The sequence below is a fragment of the Equus asinus genome, chromosome X (genome assembly GCF_041296235.1).
Source record: "Equus asinus isolate D_3611 breed Donkey chromosome X, EquAss-T2T_v2, whole genome shotgun sequence".
Classification (NCBI taxonomy): domain Eukaryota; kingdom Metazoa; phylum Chordata; class Mammalia; order Perissodactyla; family Equidae; genus Equus; species Equus asinus.
Genome location: NC_091820.1, coordinates 97,036,349 through 97,052,452, shown reverse-complemented (window position 1 = coordinate 97,052,452; position 16,104 = coordinate 97,036,349). Strand labels below are relative to the sequence as shown.

Here is a 16,104-nt window from a genome sequence, read left to right as displayed (position 1 = left end):
TATCAACCTAAAATTCTGTACCCTGTGAAATTATCCTTCAAAGGAGAAATAAAGACTTTCTCAGAAAAACAAAAATTGAGGGAATTTGTTGCCAGTAGATGTGCCTTGCAAGAAATGTTAGAAGTTTTTTAGAGACAAGGAAAATGATATAGGCCGAAAACTCAGATCTACATAAAGAAAGGAAAAGCACTGGAAAGGAATAAGTGAAGGAAAAATAAAAACTTTTATTTTTTTAATTCTTAATTGATCTAACAAGTAACAATTTGTTCAAAATAATAACAGCAGGACTGTATTTGGCTATCCACATTTATTATATACTTATGTATAAGTGAAATAAATGACAGCAATGATACAGGGATAAGAGGGAGGAATTAGGATCACTTGGTTATTATAAAGTACTTGCATTACCCATGAAGCTGTATAATGTTATTTGAAAGTGGTATACTGCAAACTCTAGGGCAACCATTTTAAAAAGTATAATGGATATGCTAAGAAAGGAGAGAAAATGGAATAATATAAAGTGTTCAATTAAAAGCACAAAATGCAGAAAAAGAGTGGGAAAAAATAGAAATAGAGAACAAGGGCAATAAATAGAAAATAGTAACAAATATGGTAGATATTAATCCAACTATACCAATAATCACTTTGAACATCAAAAGTCTAAATGGGAAGGTGGTCAAAAGATACAAATTTCCAATTATAAGATAAATAAGTACTAGGGATGTAATGTAAAAATTGATGACTATAGCTAACACTACGATATGACATATAGGAAAGTTGTTAAGAGAGTAAATCCTAAGATTTCTCATCACAAAGAGAAATTTTTTTCCCTTCATTCTTTTCTTTTTATTGTATCTATATGAGAAGATGTATATTAGCTGAAACTATTGTGGTAATCATTTCACAATATATGTAAATAAAACCATCATGCTGTATGCCTTAAACTTATATAATGATGTCAATTATTTCTCAATAAAACTGGAAAAAAAAGATTTATCCTTTATCTTTACCTTCAGGGGAATCATTGTATAAATGTGGATATCTTTCAGTATGGCTCTCCACTTTCAAGGGTCAAATCTCTTCCAGTTTTTGTCTGCTTATGATCATTCTTCAGAATAGTCAGTTTTTTTATTATTTCCAGAGTTTATAGTTGTTATCTGTGAAGTTAGTCTAATAAAAGCACTAAAACAGTATAACCAAAACAAACTAAAAGGTCTAAATGTACCAATTAAAAGACAGATATTATCAGAGTGGTCCAAAAAGCAAGACCCAACAATATGTTATCTACAAGAAATCTACTTTAAATATAATGACACATACAGATTAAAAGTAAATGGATGGAGAAAGATATACCATGCTAACACTAATTAAAAGAAAGTGAGAGTAGCTATATTAATTTTAGACAGAGCGGACTTCAGAGTAAGGAAAGTTATCAGCGATAAAAAGGGCATTACATAGTGACAAAGGGATCCGTTCTCTAAGAAGACACAATGAGTCTTAATGTATATGTGCTTAACAACAGAGTGTCAAAATTTGTGGGGCAAAAACTGATAGAACTGCATGTAGATATAGACGAATTCACTATTATATTTGGACATTTCAAGAGCCCTCTATCAAAAATTGACATATTTGGCAGGCAGAAAATTAATAAAGCAATAGTTGAACTTAACAGCACCATCAATCAACTGAATATAATGGACATCTATAGACTACTTAATCCAACAACAGCAGAATATACATTCTTCTCAAGCTCACCTGGAACATTCCTTAAGATAGATCACATTCTGGGCCATAAAACACATTGAGCAAATTTAAAAGACTAGAAATCACACAATGCCTGCTTTCAGACCACAATGGAATTAAACTAGGAATCAATAACAGAAAGATAGCTGGAAAATACCAAATACTTGGAGATTAAATAACACATGAGTCAAAGAAGAAATCTGAAGATAAATTTAAAAGTATTTTGAACTAATGAAAACGAGAACTTATCAAAATTTGTGGGATGCAGTGAAATCAGTGCTTAGAGAAAAATTTATAGTGGTCAATGCATATATTAGAAAAGAATAAAGAACTAAAATCAATAATCTAAGTTTCTACTTTAGAAAACCAGAAAAAAAGGAGAGCAAATTAAACCCAAAGTAAGTAGAAGAAAAGAAATAATAAAACTCAGAGCAGAAATCAATAAAATTGAAACAAGAAATCAATAGAAAAAAACAATGAAACCAAAAGCTGATTCTTTGAAAAGATCGATAAAATTGATAAGCCTCTAGCCTGGCTCACTAAGAAAATATAAAAGAGGACACAAATTACTAACATCAGAAATGAGAAAGGGACAACACTACAAATCCCATGGACATTAAAATGATAATAAAGGACTACTATGAACATCTCTATAACCACAAATTTGATAACCTAGGTGAAACAGACCAATTCCTGAAAGACACAATCTGCCAAAACTCACACAACAAATGGACAATCAGAGTAGGCATATATCTATTAAAGAAATTGAATCACTAATTAATAACCTTCCAAAACAGAAAGCATAAGGCCCAGATGGGTATGCTGGTGAATTCTACCAAACATTTAAGGAATAAATTATACAACTTCTCTACAAACTCTTTCAGAAGATAGAAGCAGAGGGAATATTTCCTAATTCATTCTATGAGGCCAGTATTACCCTAATACCAAAACCACACAGAGACATCACAAGAAAAGAAATCTACAGACCAATGTCTCCCATGAACACAGATGTAAAAATCCTCAACAAAATATTAGCAAATCAAATCCAACAATGTATAAAAAAATCATTCACCATGATTAAGTGAGATTTATACCAGCTATGCAAGGCTGGTTCAAAATTCAGTTAATGTAATCCATTACACCAATAAGCTAAAAAATAAAAATTACACAATCATAGCAAGAGATGCAGAAAAAGCATTTGACAAAATCCAACACCCACTCATGATGAAAACCCTCAGTAAACTAGGAATAGAGGGGAACTGCCTCAAATTGATAAAAAAAAATCTACAAAAAACTTACAGGTAACTTCATACTTAATGGTGAGAAGCTTGAAGATTTCCCATTGAGATGAAGAATGAGACAAGGATGTCCCCTTTTACCACTACTTGTCAGCATTATACTGAAAGTCCTAGCTAATGCAATAAGACAAGAAAAGGAAATAAAAGGTATACATATTGGGAAGGAAGAAACAAAACTGTCTTTCTTCACAGATGACATGATTGTCTATGGAGAAAATCTAAAAGAATCAATAAAAAAACTCCTGAAACTAACAAGCAATTATAGCACGGTTGCAAGAAACAATGTAAATATACAAAAGTCAACAGCTTTCCTATATACCAGCAATCAACAAGTGGAATTTAAAATTAAAAACACAATAACATTTATATTAGCACCTCTAAAGTGAAATCTTGAAGTATTTTTAATGAAACATGAAGTATAAATCTAATGAAATATGTGCAAGATCTATATGAAGAAAACTACAAAACTCTGATTAATGAAATCAAACAAGAACCAAATAAATGGAGAAAAATGTCATGTTCATGGACAGGAACGCTCAATATTGTCAAGATGTCAGTTCTTCCCAACTTAATCTATAGATTCAATGCAATCCCAATAAAAATCTCAGGAAGTAATTTTGTGAGTACAAAAAACTGATTCTAAAATTGATATGGAGAGGCAAAAGACTCAGAATAGCTAACAGTATATTTGAGGAGAAGAACAAAGTTGTAAGACTGACACTACCAGACTTCAAGACTTACTATAAACCTATAGTAATCAAGACAATGTGTATTGGTGAAAGTATAGTCAAACAGATAGATGGAACAAAATAGAGAGCCCAGAGATAGACCTACATAAATATAGTCAACTGTTCTTTGAAAAAGGAGGAAAGACAATACAATGGAGCAAAGATAATCTCTTCAACAAAAGGTGCTGGAAAACTGCACATCTGCATGCAAGAGAATGAATTTAGACCTTACACTCTTCACAAAAATTAACTCAAAATGGATCTTAGAGCTAAATACAAAGAAGGTAACATAGGAAAAAATCTAGATGACCTTGGGTATGGCAATGAATTTTTAGATACAATACCAAAAGCATGATCCATATAAGAAATAACTCATAAGCTGGACTTCATTAAAATAAAAATCTTCTGCTCTATAAAAGAAAATGTCAAGAGAATGAGAAGACAAGCCATGGACTAGAATAAAACATTTGCAGAAGACACATCTGATAAAGGACTGTTATCTAAAAATACAAAAAGAGTTCTTAAAATACAACAATAAGAAAACAAACAACTCGATTAAAAAATGGGCCAAAGACCTTAACAGACATCTCACCAAAGAAGATACACAGATAGGAAGTAAGCAAATGAAAAGATGCTGCCCGTCATGTATCATTACAGAAATGCAAATTAAAATAACAACGAGATACCACCATACACCTGTTAGAATGACCAAAATCCAGAACACTGATAACACCAAATGCTGGAAAGGATGTTGAGTAACAGGAACTCTCATTCATTGCTGGCGGGAATGCAAAATCGTATTGGAAGACAGTCTGGCAGCTTCTTAAAATCTAAACATCCTCTTACCATGTGATCCAGCAGTCACATTCTTTCGTATGTACCAAAAGGAGCCGAAGACTTGTTTGCACACAAAAAACCTCCACGAGGATGTTTATGGCAGCTTTATTCATAATTGCCAAAACCTGGAAGCAACCAAGATGTCCTTCCGTAGGTGACTGAATAAATAAACTGTGATACATCCAGACAATGGAATATTACTCAGCGCTAAAAAGAAACGAGCTATCAAGCCATGAAGACATGGAGGAACCTTAAATGCATATTATTAAATGAAATAAGCCAATATGAAAAGGCTACATACTGTATGATTCCAACTATATTATATGACATTTTAGAAAAGGCAAAACTATGGAGACAATAAAAACATCAGTGGTTGCCAAGGGTTATAGTAGGAGGGATGAACTGGTGGAGCACAAAGTTTTAGGGCAGTGAAACTACTCTGTATAATACTATAACGGTAGACACATGTCATTACACATTTTTCCAAACCCATAAAATGTACAACACCAAGAACAAACCCTGATGTAAACTATAGACTTTGGGTGATAATAATGTGCTAATATAGGTTCTTCAAGTATAACAAGTTTATCACTCTGGTGGGGGATGTTGATAATTCGAGAGGCTATGCATGTGTGGGGTAGAGGGTATATGGAAAATCTCTATACCTTCTGCTCAATTTTTCTGTGCCTAAAACTGCTGTAAAAAATAAAGCCTTAAAAATAATAAAATATATATGATATATATTTGCTGGCTCCATGCGGTAAAAAGGTCAAGAAACAATGGCCATTCAAGTAGCAATGAGCACTTCTAGTACCCTGATTGAATCCTCTGAGATGATTTCCCACTGAAAGGAACCAGGCTTCCTTGGAGAAATGGCTGATTCCAGGTGTGGGGTAGAAATTGTATCAGATAAGTCTGGACAAACTATCATACCAGAAAGCATGTCAAAAAGACTCAGAAGCCAAGCTGATGGAATTCCCACTGCCCAAACATAGAACATTTTGAACATCAAAATGATTAATGACTGCAATCGATTAAAAAATATCAGGGGCCAGCCCTGGGGCCGAGTGGTTAAGTTCGCACGTTCCACTTTGGCAGCCCAGGGTTTCGCTGGTTTGGATCCTAGGTGTGGACATGACACCGCTCATTAAGCCATGCTGAGGTGGTGTCCCACATGCCACAACTAGAAGGACCCACAACTAAAAAGATATGCAACTATGTACTGGGGGGCTTTGGGGAGAAAAAGGAAAAAAAATAAAATCTTTAAAAAATATCAAATATAAACATCTATGAGTTCATGATGACACTCCAACAAAAAGCAAAACCAAACCAAACCAATTCACTGCTCACCTTTGGAGGATCCTAGTGAAACAAATCATTATTTTGAAAAGTGGAAATACTGCAAAAGAATTACACATTCATCTTTCCCTTCCTGTGTGAACCAAGTTCAGCATAACCTAAAAGTTGATGAGGTTAAGTTTCTTTTATAGAAGAATTTCAGCTAATGAATACAGAAGAAATCAGAATTAGAACATTACTATTTTGCAACCTTTAATGAAATGCAGACCCAGGCAATGATCTTCAGAGATTGCATAAAACCTGAGGTGAAAAGATCATGGGAAACTTTATAATCGCTGGGTCAGGCTGAGAACACTTGAACTCAGTGATCAATCTTAACATCACAAGAGGAGAAACAACTAGACACAATGAGCCCAATGGTGTAATACCATAGGAATAAACACCACCACATCTAAGGCACTTTTGCCAAAAACCCTGAATCTGAACAAGCCTCTGAACCTAATTATCAACTTAAAGGCAATATGAGGGGCCAGAGGAATAGAATAAATGACATAAGCTGATACAATCAGCAAAATCCAAAATTCAAACTCCACAGGACAAAGATCCAGTTTCTTCAGCAAATAAATTGGAAGGTTAAAAAAAGGATGGACCTTCTTTAGATTAAAAGAGACTAAACACTTCATAGAGAGTTGAAGAGAAATTAAAACAGTAAAGTTAAAATTAAAACCACAATGATATACCACTACATGCCCACCAGAACAACAAAATGAAAAAGATGGAAAATACAAAGTGTTGGCAAGTTGGAGAAACTGAACTCTCACCCTGTTGGTGGGAACACAGATTGGAACAACCACTTTGAAAAACTGCTTGACAGTGTCCATTGAACTCAACACATACTCTATGACTTAGAAATGTCACTCTTTAGTATATGTTGAAGAGAAATGAAAATAAATGTCCGTTGAAAGATATGTGGAAGAATGTTCATAATAAGTCAAAAACTTAAAAATACATAAATACCCAAAATGGCTACATATATTGTGAAATATTCACATAACGTAATACCATACACCAATGAGAATTACAATCTACAACTGTAGACAACAATAAGGTAAATCACACACACCTTATGTTGACTGAAAGGAGCCAGAAACAAAAAGTACATGCTGCGTGATTGCAGAAATTTTTCTTCTAACCTCTCAATAGAGTCTAGGGAAGGAGAGGATAATCAACACCTTATTTCTTTTTATTTGAAGATGCTAGCATCTTCTTCTATTACCTGAAGAGTAACCTCAGAGAAGGACGAATCCTCTGAGTCCTTGAAAAGTGATTCACTATACACAGGAACAAGGCTAGTGCCATGTGTGACGGACAGGCAACTGGGTGTGAGACAGGAGACACTCCTGGCCCCAGGGGCAGACCTAACCCACGAACTCTGGGTGACCTCGGGTAAGTCACCACACCTCCTCTGGCCTCACCTATCAAAGGGGGGTCAGACCAGCCCTGCTCCCCAACCAACAAAAACTGGAGCACAGAGCGATGTGATTCCCATCTGAAAAGCACTGAGTTCATAAAAGAGAAAAGAATCCACCATGGAAGTCCAAGGAATTATTTTAACAGCCAAGTTGTCTAATGTATAGTAACTATAATGATTATTCCCTTTTTCTGTTTTTATAATTATTGCCCTTGACAAAGATTCTCTCCCTGAGCAAACTCTAGCCAGACTCTTCTTTGCCATCTTCTCGACTAGGCCTCAACTCTGGCTAATAAAAGTCTTGAACAAAATACTAACATCGTTTCTAACAGCTCAAGGCCACATTCCTAAGATGACCCTAAATGTCCTTAAAATGATTGCCTGAGAAAACTCAAGGCTGCCAGAACAATTTACTGTTTGTTCCAGCCAACACGTGAAGACAGGGCCTCTGTCTCCCAGCCTCTGTGGGAGGGTAGAAATCTAACTTCAATACGTGCCACTTAGCAAACCCAGATTGGTTTCACATAGATGAACACATCCTTCTTGCTTTTTGTAATTTTTCATTTCCCTGACTCTACTGAGCCCCTACTCACCCCCCACCCTATTCCCTCATACTCCCTTTAAAATGTCCAGTCACGTCTGTACAAACTGAAGTTGAGAACAGTTCATGCTGGACTCTTTTCCCTGTTGCAATAGTATATTACTGATTAAAATGTGTCCTTACCACTTTAACCAGTAGGGGCTGGATTTGTTCATCTTTGACACACTTTTGTTTCTATAATTATTACCTTTTAGTTTTTCTTAAATAATTACCAGCTGGTAGAGGGCCCTTGGAAAATCTCAAAGGATTTGTCTCTAACCTTGTAAAAGAGTGATGTTAAAATAATTAGGTTTATTTGATATATTATACTGTGTGGGAAGCATTGTCAAATAAGTGATGATAAACCTTCTTTAGGTTATATTTGTATGGATATATGTTATTAATATAAATATTTCAAAACTGTATGAAGTTCAGTTCCGTTGATGTCAATACCCTTGATGTTCATGATGTGTTCAGCATCATGTTATCAGTCATAATTCTGGTTATTATGTTAAAATATTGTATGTCACTGAAATAAACAAATTTCCCTGTCAATTAAAAAAAAATACCAGCTGGTAAATGGCAAAACACCTACTGAAACATAGTTTCCACCCAAAGAGATATGGATGGCCCCAATTCAACACCATGAACGAGCATAGTTCAAAACAAGTCTTTTTCTTCTTTCTAAGCGTACTGTTTAGGTGTGGGGTCTGGACAAAGACTGGATCCAACCCATAGTTCTGCCACGTAAAAACTGTGTGAGTTTGAATACTTTTACTTCATCTTACAGTCACTCAATTGCCTCATGTATAAAATGGGGATTATGTAGTACTTTCTGTAGAAGACAAACATTTTAAAACAAGTATTGCTTTGTGTTTTGGTCTTTACAAGGCTATATTTGAATATCCATCATTTGAATAATTTCTACTGCAGAGACATTGGGATACCTAGCTCTCCGTGATCTTAGGAAATTGAAAGAACCTCTCTGTGCTTCAGTTTCCTCTTCTGTAAAATAAGGAAAACAATCATCCCCATGTCATGGGTTGTTGTTGTGAGGATTAATCGAGTCAATACACAAAAACACTTACAACACTGCTAAGCACACAGTAACAGCTCAACAAACGTTAGCTGTTTTGAACAAATACAAGAGGAGATTTTTATAGTTTATAGTTTGTATGTGTGTTTAACAAAGCTTAATAGTCTTATGACTGAATCCTATTCACCAAATGATGCACGTTTTAAATCACTAACTTTCACTATAACCACTGGTGGATGACCTAACTCATTATGATGAAAACGTCTCAAAAGCACTTGGAACAACAGGTCTCAGGAAACAGCGCCACCGTTTCTGCACGTGGCGGAACAAGAAGGTGAGAGCTCATCCAGGATCCTGCCTTATCCTCACAAACCGCTCACACACAGCCACTGCAGGTCCTGCCTGCCCCACCTCCTACATGCCCTGTCCAGGGCCATCCCGTCCTCTGCACACTGCTGCAGCACTGGGCCAATCCACCCTCGTCCCTCCCCTGGACTTCTGCAAGATCCCCCTAATGGTTATCCCCACAGCTCTCCTGTCCCTCTCCAGTCCATGCTCCACAGTGGCCAGAGTCACCTTGTGAGCACATGAATCAGAGCATGTCACCCCCATACTCTACTCCTCCACCCTTAGAATAAACTCCAAACTCCTTACACGGCCCAAATGATGTGGCTCCTGTCTGCCATTTGACCTCATCTGCCACCATCTGCACTTTGTCTGCCAGGCTCCAGCCACTCTAGCTTGTCATCTGCTCCTGGAACACCTGGAGCTTTCCCACATCACAAGGCCTCTGACCAAAAGGCCTGTCCAGGCCTGGCTGACTCTTGTCGTTCAAGACTCAGTTCAAATGTCACTACCAGAGAAAGAGCTTCACTGACAACCCATCTACAATAATCTCTGTCCTTGTCATTTCTACTCTATTAATGTTTACTTTCTTCAAAGCACTCATCCCCATATGGAATTGCAATCCTTATTGATTTATTTACCTGCTCATTGCCAGTTTTCCCAAACTAGACTCAAACTCCAGGGACCCTGCCTGTCTTGTTCTCTGAGCTGTGACCTCAGTGCCTAGTTCAGTGCCTCACACATAGATCACTGACTTAATATTACATAAATGAAGGAAGTGCTACCTATCTGACATTCCAGAGAGGACAAAGATATTTAAAGCTGCATTGCAGAAGAAGTTGACAAGGAAATTACACATCAAAGGATTCAAACTTTTAAAAAGTGTTTGTTGCAAATCCATAGCAGTGCTTTTTAAACTTGGATGAGTACCAGAAACAACTGGAAATATTACTCAGAATGGAGACACCTCCCATTCCACGTCCCTGTTTTTGCTTCAGCAGACCTAGGGTGGGCCCACAAACCTGCAATTTTAACAAGCGCTTCCTGATGATTTTAATGAAGTGGTCCAAGAACCACACTTCGAGAAATCCTAACCTAAAGAGCTGATGTTTGTGTGCTATTAATTTGATGTCTACCACGCAGAGTTCATGATATCTGGGGTGTCTCTGTTAACGTAATTACTCTAAAGTTCACTGATTCTTCCTCCCACCTACGACCACGGATTGCTTTCCCACATGGGATCACACTTAAACTCCAGAGTATTCCTGGGTGGTCGGCAGCAGTGGGTACTGTCATCCTGCTGTATAGACGGGACTGGTGGAAGGTGAGTGACTTACCTACAGTGTCCCAATGACGGGACTCTGATCTCCTTACTCTTGCTCCAGGAACCTGTCTGCACACTCGACATCACACTTGGTTCTTCTCTGTCAGCTCCTGCTTCTGAGGCTCAGAGTCCACACCCTCCTCTGACGGTCCACTAGAAGGAGAGTCAGGGGATAAGACGGCACATGGACTGGAGTAAAGTGAGAGGATGGGAAAGCACATGAACACGGGGAAAGGGGTAAGGATGTCCTTGCCTGTCTCCACTTGTCCACTGGAAGCTGTGCAATGATGCTTCGCCTCTTCCCCAGCTCCATCACACAGCCCCACCCACACACGCAGTGACACTGAAGCTCATACATCACAGAAATGGGGGCTTATCCCTGCTGGTTGTTACATGTCCAAATATTCTCTCTGGTAGTCATGCTATTATGTTATGTCAGAGGCATCACACTGACAGAATGAAGGAGGGAATGCTGGAATGGGGAACTAACATTTGCTGAGGGCCTACTAAATGCCACGTGCTGTAGGTTGTTATTTTCAGACTTTTTCTCTTCATTTTCTCAAAGTAATGCTCTGAGGTGGGCATCATAATTTCCTTCCTACAGAGTAGGAGAGAGTCTCAGAGAGCAAAGTACATATTCAAAGAATTCTAAAGAGGTGTCAAGTGGACATAGAAACCAACTTGAAGGGGCTTTCACTGGCCAATTCTGGGACAATTTGAGCATCAAAATAAATAATTATAGCATCAGATGGTAACCCTTTGAGCAAAATAGGAATTTAAGTCATACTGATATAAATAAAAACTATATACAAATAAGGAGAAAAAGCTCTACCTCTAGTCAAATTTCAACAAATAAACTTGCAAGAAATGAGGAAATTAGAGAAGCAATATTTGACAACTATCATAGTAAGAAATGCTTCAGGCTGGAATTACAAAACAAGGCTGAATCTGCACCAAATTCCACAGCAGTTACTGAGTCACCATGGTAACCATGCTGGCCAAGCTGGAATAAAACAACCACCACTGTGAGTTGGTTCGTATTATCTGCTAGGAAGTGAACAGGACGGACACGACCACAGTAATTAACCTCAAGTATTCCTCACAATAAACATTCCTGGCAGCTTCAGCAATACACATATAGATATATACATACTCATATATGTACATGCTCTCTCCTGCTATCTGTCTCACCACCCAAGAACCCAGGAATTCAGTGAGGTGAATTTGCTGGGGGGCAAAAAAGAAAAACCCCACAATTCAACTGGTTCAATTCTAACTACACATATAAAGTTGAAAGCTACCATAACTATTTTCTTTTAGTGATTGATTTTTCTGGAGAAGACCTGTAAAATTGTCTATGTGACGTTTTTCTCCTTAGTTTCAGTACATTGCCAATAATGTCTAAACGCTGATATAGAAACACAGTCAAATGCATTTTATGCATCAAGTAGCATTTCTTTCCTAGAGCAGCCTTTGCTTTCGACCAAAAAGATCCCCCAGTGGCTATTGTTAAACATTTGGCTGCTGACAGTTTAGTGAAAACATAATAATTGGGACCTGTAATCACAAAATAATGCCATTTACAATGGCAGTAATTACAAAATAATGCCATCAAAAAGTATGAAATACATATGGATAATCTGTGCACAGAGGTGCAAGTCCTGTTCACCGAACATTACAAAACACTGCTCAGTGAAATTAAAGAAGACCTAAATAAATGGAGAGACAACTGTTTTCAGGGGTTGGAAGATTCAGTATTGTTAAGATGTCACTTCTCCCCAAATTGATCTATATTCAATGCAATCCCAACAAAAATTTTAGCAAATATATATTTTTAAAAAATTGACAGGCCAATTCTGAAGTACATGTGGAAATGCAGAGGACTTAGACTATGAAAAACAACTTTAAAAAAGAAGAAGAAAGTTGGAGGATGAATACTCTCAGATTTGCAGACTCATTATAAACCTACAGTAATCAAGACAGTGTGCTATTGTAATCAAGGTAGATAAGTAGATTGAAGGAAAAGAACAAAGTGTCTAGAAATAGATGCACACATATATGGACAACTGATTTTCGAAAAAGGGGCAAAGGCAATTCAGTGAAGAAATGATAGTCTTATCAACAAATGGTGCTGGGACAAGTGGATATTACATACACAAATATAAACTGTGATCCATATATCAAAGCATATATAAAAGTACACTCAAAATGGATCACAGACCTAAATATAAAACCTAAAGCTATCAACCTTCTAGAGAAACACAGGAGAAAATCCTTGTGACCTCAGGTTAGGTGAAGATTTCATAGATGAGTTACCAAAACTACAATTCATAAGTGAACTAATACATAAATTGGATTTCCTCTAAATTAAAATTACTGCTCTCCCTAAGACGCTGTTGAGAGAATGAAAAGACAAGGCACTGAGTGAGAGAAAAATACATGCAAACTACATATCTGACAAAGGACCTGTATTCAGAATATAGAAAATGTATCAAAAGTCAATTAGAATAAAGTAGATACTACAATAAATAAGTGGTGGAAAATTTGAATAGACACTTCACCAAAGAAGATATAGAAACAGCAAATATGCACATGAAAATATGCTCAACATCATTAGGGAATTTTAACTTAAAACTACAATGGGATACCACTATACCCCCATGAATATGACTATAATTAAAAAGACTGATCATAGCAAGCATTGGCAAGGTTGTGGAGGACGGAACTCTCATACACTGCTGGTGGGAATGAATGGTATGATCAGTTTGGCAGTTTCTTAACAATGTTAATCTTACATCCTCTATATGATCCAGCCACTGCACTCTTAAGCATTTACTCGAGAGAAAGAAAGCATATGTCCATGCAAAAACTTATAGACAAATGTTCATTGAAGCTTTAATTAAAAAAAAATTCAAACAAATTGCAGTATATCCAGATACTGGGATACTACTATCAGTAAAACAGAAGGGACTATTGATACATGCAACAAAACGGACAAATTTAAAATAAATAGGCCAAATGAAAGAAGCCAGGCCAAAACCAAACCAACAAAAAAAACCTTTATGATTCCATTTTAATAAAATTCTAGGACATGAAAACTAATCTATAGTGAGTGAAGATCAGTGGTTGCCCCAGTACACAGCAGAGGGGAGGGGTAGGGAGGCCAGGTAATAGAGAACTAAATCTGTTATGTACTGGGAAAGTAAACATAACTATATTTAAGAGTATCTGGTTATTTTAGGAGATATGACTGCGTATCATTATAAGATACTCTATTTTTGAAAATATAAATTCTTATAACTGACATTTTAAACTAACATTTGTAAAATTTCTGGTTTCTTAAAATTTTTCATTATAGAATGGATAAAAATGTGGCTACCAAGGAAGAAACTATATTACAATCTCAAATTGCTAGGAAGACTTTCTAACCAAATGCATACTTCAACACCCATCTGAGAGAAACATGGGAATCACTGAATAATCTTTACACAGTGAGAACAATTTAGGTATATTTACTCCAAATGCACGTTAAAGATCATGTTCTTTTCTCAGGCTGAACAATTCACTGCTTTCAGAGAAAAGAGGGTGTCTCCATGATGGGCCTCAAGGGTTGCTACAAAGCACGTAGCTGCTGATGGAACGACATTCCACCTGCTAAACCTCTTCTCCCATGATGAGATCAAAGTAGCTTCTCTCCTTTGAGGCTCCTTTGTGAACCTCACAGGAGCGATTCCACAACATGCTTTCGTTCAGATCTAGGAACTCACTTGGGCCGGGCCTCATATCCTACCAGGGATGTGAAGTGTCGGGGTCTCCTGAGGACGGCCGCCCTTGAATCTGGAGCAGATGGTTCAGCAGCCATCAGGATACAAATCCTTAGAACCTGCCTCCTTCAAACGCCTGATAGGAGCTCGGCCAGTGGCATGAAGAGCTGCACAGGGAGAGACAGATCCAGCAATCACTATGCTTTCCTGGAGTAACAGTGTGCCCCGCACCATGCTAGGCACTGGGTTAGTGACAATGACACTGATACAAGTGGGTAGAGATCCTAACAACTGGAACATACAATGGGCTTCTCATCAGGGTCTTTTTTTCTCTCTTTTCCTCCCCTATCCCCTAAGAACAAAGTTAAAAACAATAACAAGTGGCCAGAATTCAAACAGGCATTCACGGTCCCGCAATAACCACAGGGCCATGGGCTTGCTCATGTGTTGTCACTGAACGCTCACAGCGAGCCTGGGGGTTAAGCATTCTTACTCCGTTTGACAGAGAGGGGAGCTGGGGCCCAGTGAGAGCCAGTCCCTGTCTTACCTCCCGCGCCCCTGCCTTTAGAAGGAAAGTATCTCCAGGGCACTCTTGGGGCAGGACGCCACACTCGCTGGGACCGTCGGGACCCCAGTGCCTTTACCCACGAGCCCGCCGGGGAACCAAGTCCCAAAGCGGGAAAGAGGCGACCTGGATCTGGGTCCCTTTGTCTCCCCCACAGGCCAGTGCGGGGACTCAGCACACTCAGCTGAATCCCGAACACCTCAAGGCAGGAGTCTGCACTTCAGGCCAGGCCATTTCTGTCTCTACCGTAAAGTCGTCACGGTCGCCATATTGACGTCAGGTTTCTATGGCAACCATGCCACGCAGGCTTATCCTCCACACCGGAAACCCCTCCGCATGCTCCTCCTCCCCCACGCCTTTAGCTGAACGCAAAACTTCTTCGCTCTTCAGGCTGCGGTCTGAGAAAGCAGGCTATGAGAGGCGCTAGACTGGAATCCTGGCAATTGGTGAAAATCTGCCCATGTTGTTGGAACAAAGCATGTCCCTGTCGTCAGGAATTTTGTTTGCTTTAAAGAGACAGTATGGGAGTGTTATCAGTACACAGACCCCGGGAGGTGTCCTAGGGTTCTTGGAGATGGGATAGCCTAGGAAGGTGGACGTGTAAAATCACACGCCATGCTAAGTGGCTAGCCATCTGTGGAAGAGAACTAAGAGACTGTCTATAATCATGTGACTGAATGATCTAGGAGCATGCACAAAAGATGTCATTTAAGCAATTTGGGAATTATTTCAACGAAGCAGGCCTAGAATATTATAGTTATTTAGTAGGCAGAAATTTAGTCAATTGAACCATACATTGGTTTGTCCTGAGGGAATTGTGATTATCCATTCTTGATAATTTCTTCCATTTGGAGGGGCATTCATGACCTAAACACTTCTAGCCTCTCTCTACACTCACTTCTCTATCGCAGGAATGACTTACTTAAGTAGTGAGATTGGAAGGAGAAACAAATTACAGAGCCCCGGACCTCTGCCTTCAAAACTCTTGTTGATAAGTTGCCTTTATGGAGCACCTGTTCTGCTTTGCCCTCGGAGGTGAGTCTTACAACTGGCCCACAGCTCTTCTCCCCTTTCTGTGTCTTGCTGGCTCCCAACTATTCATATGGTCTTGCTC

General features: G+C 38.2%; 1 long non-coding RNA gene across 3 annotated transcripts in view; it reads right to left on the bottom strand.

Moving 5' to 3' along the window:
- LOC106823050 (uncharacterized) overlaps window positions 1–15,273 on the bottom strand; it is a 37,070-nt gene extending 21,797 nt beyond the window's left edge. For 2 of the 3 annotated variants that reach the window (XR_001396035.3, XR_006522800.2), the window contains exons 1-3: window positions 14,973–15,273; window positions 14,452–14,592; window positions 10,675–10,814 (exon numbers count right to left, since the gene is read on the bottom strand). This is a non-coding gene — a long non-coding RNA (uncharacterized lncRNA). Of the gene's footprint in view, window positions 1–10,674; window positions 10,815–14,428; window positions 14,593–14,972 lie in introns of all 3 variants that reach the window. The other variant, XR_006522801.2, reaches the window with a different exon arrangement.
- Window positions 15,274–16,104: the final 831 nt, after the last annotated feature.